At 37.8% G+C, this 5,302-nt stretch overlaps 1 non-coding gene across 1 annotated transcript; it reads right to left on the bottom strand.

Moving 5' to 3' along the window:
* Positions 1-2,955: 2,955 nt before the first annotated feature.
* On the bottom strand, positions 2,956-3,062 carry LOC146914153 (small nucleolar RNA R71). Its single transcript, XR_015017252.1, has one exon. It is a non-coding gene; the product is annotated as a small nucleolar RNA R71 (small nucleolar RNA).
* Between the last annotated feature and the right edge of the window lie 2,240 nt (positions 3,063-5,302).

Below are 5,302 nucleotides of genomic sequence, written 5' to 3'. Positions count from 1 at the left end.
AATCAATCGGTTCGACTTTACTCTGGCTTCGTGTTAATGCTAAGTATGCAGAACAACATGAAATTGAGAAACATAGGAGAATGCTTTCAAATGTGTTCGATGGAATTGTTGTGAAGAAGATAAAGGATGAGGGGCATGGTGTGCAAGAAAACAAGAAAAAGATATTACACAACAAGAGTGAGGAAGATAAATTGGAGAGCAAGCAATCCAATTTAGCTTAGTGTTTAGTTCTTATATGCTATTGTTCCCCTATCATAGCTATTGTATGTCTTCAGTTATCTATATATATGATTGTAAACACCAATTACATCAATGAATAATTCACTTTCTCTTCCTTTATCGTCCTCTTCCTAGTTGCACTTGTCCTCATCAGTGTAGATGTGCTGCACTCAGAGTTAACAAGGAATATAGAGTTGAAGATCAAATCATCCAGTTTCTAACTGGCCTCAATGATCAGTTTTCGGTTGTGAAAACTCAAGTCCTTTTACTTGATCCTTTGCCTTCTCTGAACAAGGTTTTCTCTTTGGTTATTCAAGAAGAGAGCAACAATGTGTTTGCTCCTTCTCTTCCTTCTCTTAAGGATGGCTCTTTACTTGTGAATGCTTTAGATGCAATGAGGCCACAAGGGCGTGGTAAAGGCTCATTTAACAAGCCTTCTCCTAGATTTTTCACTTTCTCCAATAGATATAACCATACTATTGAGTTTTTCTATCCGAAACACGGTTTTCCAAATGTGAATAAACCTACATCACATGCTAATTCCACTTCCACTGAATCTTCGGATGCAAGCAATGTGTCTGGTAGTATTAGTTTGGCTCAGGATAAGATTGACCAGCTTGTGTTATTGCTTCTGCAAGCAAATCTGGTTTCCTTAGTTCCCAACCCTTCTTCTGGCCCCACTACCAACCACATAAGTGTTTCCCCACAAATCACTTTTGGTTACACTGCTTCATCTTCTTCTGCGGGTATATTCAGTGTTAATTCATGCTCTTTACCTTCTAATTCTCTTTGGCTCATTGACTCAGGTGCTAATGAGCATATCTGTAGCAATTTGTTTCATTTTACTTCATTTTATCATATTAAACTTGTTCATGTCACATTACCAAATGGCACATCTGTTATTATTGATCATGCTGGCACTATTTCCTTTACTCTTCAGTTGTATATTACATATGTGCTATATTCCCAAACTTTCAAATTAAATCTTATTTCAGTTGCTAAATTGTGTTGATGAGTCAATAATTAGTCTAATTTAATGCATTATTTAGTTTAGTTTTATAAAGATTTGATTTTATTTTATTGCATATTTATTTCCTTTTTGAATATTTTACTTTAAATTGTTTTTTATTATATTTTAGGAACGAATATATGGTGGAAGGTGTCTTGGAGCAAAAGAAAGAGGACTGGAGCAAATACAGTGTGAAAATACGAAGATACAAAACAAAAATATGTTCCCACCAAGTCAGAAGCTTGGCACGGCCAGTGCCAACATGTGGCACGACCGTGCCACCTCCAGAGGCCTCTTTTGCTGCTTTTTCTTCGGGCCCAAGTTACCCTGTTGCAGCTTTACTGTTTTGCCCTTTTAGTTGCTTAGTTTCTAAGTCAATTGTAAAACTATAAATAGAGTAGCTCTCCACCATAAACATTCACCTTTACTTTGAATATTGCAAGTATTATTTCAATAAAGTCTCTATTTCCTTTTACTTTCTTTTCTCGCAATTTACTTTATCGCATTCTCTCTTCTTCCCCCATGTCTACGATGAACATGAGTGAGTAGACTTCTTTTTCTTGGGATTGTTGGATAAGTCTAATGACGTAATCCGGATCAAGCCAAGCCTTAAACCCTAATTATATGTTACCTTAATTCCTAATCTAAATTCACCGTTTTAACATGAATTAATTATTATCAAACTGTGGAAGCGAACGCGGAGGGTTTGATAATGGTTAATTCATCATCACAGATATCAATTCATAAAGCGAACGCGAAGCTTTGATATTCGAACAAGTGAATTTAGACAAGGTTTGCGAAACATGAGAATATTCTAGCAAACCTTGGGACACATAAAGTTTCGATCTTCAAGGGTCCCAAAGGCAATCACCCCTGAGAATAGGTGTGGTTGTTGGAGGGATACACTTACTGACTTCGAGAGAAGCTGTGATATGCTAAAGAGAAACTTGTCCTTAGAAATTAAGATTAACATAGAATTATAAAGTTTAAGGCTTGCTTGTGAAAAGATTCGTTATTATGATGAACAATTGATCCCAAGGCTCTTTATTATTATTGTTATTTACTTTCAACAACTGCACTCTCAAACTTCTTATTTCTTTCTCCTCTAATCATTTTCTAAAAGTTAATTAGATTGAACAACTCCCTAGCGGAACGATACTCTACTTACGACTACTACTTCGATAGGCCGTGCACTTGCGGTTTGGCCCTATCATGTTTTTGGCGCCGTTGCCGGGGAGTTAACTAATTTGATTAACTTTTTCTTAGTGATTAGAATCCTCTTTCTTCTTCTCTTCTTTCTCTTTTTATTTTTAGTTTTCCTTCACCATTAACTTCTTGGAAAGCACAAAAATAACACCAACATGGCTGAAAAACGTGCTCTTAAAGAATACGTGACTCCTTCAACTGAAGAGCCATATGCTATTATTGTGTATCCAACGGTTGAGGGTGAAGACTTTGAAATTAAGCCTGCCCAACTTAAGATAGTGCAGCAAAATTATTTTTCGGGATCCCCCGATGAGGATCTCAATCTCCATATCTCAACTTTTTGGCGGCTCACTGTAACATATAAGAAAAACCAAGAAACTTTAAGACTGCATCTCTTCCCTTTTTCTCTAAAAAACAAGGCTCTTAATTGGTTCCATTCCCTAAGAGTTGGTTCTATCACCTCATGGGACCAATTAAAGCAAGAATTTCTCATCCGTTTCCTTCCTCCGTCAAAAATCGGCCAACTAAGGGCAAGGCTCTTTCAATTCACTCAAAAAGAGGGGGAATCTCTTCATGATTCATGGGGACGTTTTAAGGAAATGCTAAAACTTTGCCCCCTCCATGGACTAGAGGAATGGTTAATCATCCACACTTTTTACAATGGTTTATCTCATGCTACTAAAATCTTTGTTGATACAGCTGCAGGTGGTGCTCTAATGAACAAGGACTTCGAAACGGCTTATGCCTTGATTGAAGACATGGCTCGAAATCTCTTTCTATGGACCGATGGAGAATTCACTACAAGGTCTTCACCCTCCAAAAAGAGGGCAGGTATGTACGAAGTCTCTAACTATGACCACCTTGCTTCTAGGATTGATGCACTAACCCACAAATTTGAAAAACTTAATGTTAGTGCTAGTACTTCTACTTCTACACCTCCCTCTTGTAAAACATGTAGTGAATGCGAACTAGGTAGTGTTGAGCAAATAAACTTTATTCAAAACAACCAAGGGGTAAGTTTTAACCAAAGCCCTAATCCCTTGGTTCAAGAAACAACAACACCAAGTTATGCAATTGATCAAAAGGTTATTCAAAAGTCTAATCTTGAACTTTTAATGGAAAATTTTCTTTTTAACCAATCCAAACAGCTCAAGGAGCTTGCGAATCAAACTAGACTTTTGAATGACTCTTTTGTTACACTTACATCAAAAGTAGACTCTATTTCCTCTCACAACAAAATCTTAGAGACTCAACTCTCTCTAGTTGTTCAAGAATTTTGCCAACCTAGAATGAACGCCGTTACGCTTAGGAGTGGTAAGCAATCAGAGGACCCCTTAAGAGTCAAGCCTAGCGAGGTTGAGGAAAAAACTAGTAAACCACAAGGTGATATGACTAAAGAACAGAGTGAGAAACCACAAAGTGAAGAAGTTACACCACCTCCCTTCAAACCAAAAATTCCTTTCCCTCAGAGATTTGCAAAGTCTAAGCTTGATGAGCAATTTAAAAAGTTCATTGAAATGATGAATAAAATCTACATTGATGTTCCCTTCACCGATGTCCTAACTCAAATGCCTACCTATGCTAAATTTTTAAAAGAAATTCTTTCAAAAAAGAGGAAAATTGAGGAGATTGAAACGGTGAACCTTACGGAAGAGTGTAGTGCCATCATCCAAAATAAATTGCCACCAAAGCTCAAAGACCCAGGAAGTTTCTCCATACCTTGTGTCATAGGCCCTGAAATAGTAAAAAAGGCAATGTGTGACTTAGGAGCAAGTGTCAGTTTAATGCCTTATTCTCTTTACGAAAGGTTGGGATTGGGGGAACTTAAGTCAACAAGAATGACCCTACAATTAGCAGACCGTTCCATTAAGTACCCAGCTGGAATCATAGAGGATGTCCCTGTCAAAGTAGGAGAAATATATATCCCTGCAGATTTTGTTGTGATGGAAATAGAGGAGGACAGCCAAGTACCGATACTTTTGGGAAGGCCCTTCCTTGCTACCGCAGGAGCCATAATTGATGTTAAGCATGGTAAGTTGGCATTTAATGTTGGTAAGGAAACCGTTGAATTTGAACTTGCTAAACTAATGAAAAATCCTTCCATCAAAGACTCTTGTTGCATGCTAGATATAATTGACCATTGTGTGAAAGAATGCTCATTAGCATCAACTACACATGATGGTTTGGAGGTATGCTTGGTTAGTGATGCAGGTACAAAGCTAGATGGAGATGCCAAAGAGTATGAGAAGTTGTTGGATGAAACTCCTCCTATGGAAGATATGGGCGTGGAGGAACTAATGGGAGAAGAACCAGCCCCTCCACCAAAAGAGGCACCAAAGGTGGAGTTTAAACCACTCCCACCAAGCTTGAGGTATGAATTCTTAGGCCCTAATTCAACTTACCTTGTTATTGTGAATGCAAATCTAAATGAGGTTGAAACTGAAAAATTGCTTTATGTCCTCAAGAAGTATCCTAAAGCTATAGGTTATACCATCAACGACATTAAAGGAATAAACCCCTCATTATGCACACATAGGATGTTACTTAAGGAGGATTATAAGCCCTCCGTTGAACACCAAAGAAGGTTGAACCCTAACATGAAAGAAGTTGTGAAAAAGAGGTCTTAAAACTCCTAGATGCAGGTGTTATCTACCCAATTTCTGATTCCAAATGGGTTAGCCCGGTTCAAGTAGTACCTAAAAAGGGTGGTCTCACAGTTATTAAGAATGATAAAAATGAATCCATTGCAACTAGAACCGTCACCGGTTGAAGAATGTGTATTGACTATAGGAAGCTTAACAAGGCAACCCGTAAAGATCACTTCCCATTCCCCTTTATAGACCAAATGTTAGAAAGGTTAGCTAAGCA

Source organism: Medicago sativa, chromosome 6 (genome assembly GCF_051527215.1).
Source record: "Medicago sativa cultivar Bolivia chromosome 6, Bolivia_mono, whole genome shotgun sequence".
Taxonomy (NCBI): Eukaryota; Viridiplantae; Streptophyta; class Magnoliopsida; order Fabales; family Fabaceae; genus Medicago; species Medicago sativa.
The sequence above is the reverse complement of the archived record's forward strand: the minus strand, read 5'-3'. Positions and strand labels throughout refer to the sequence as shown.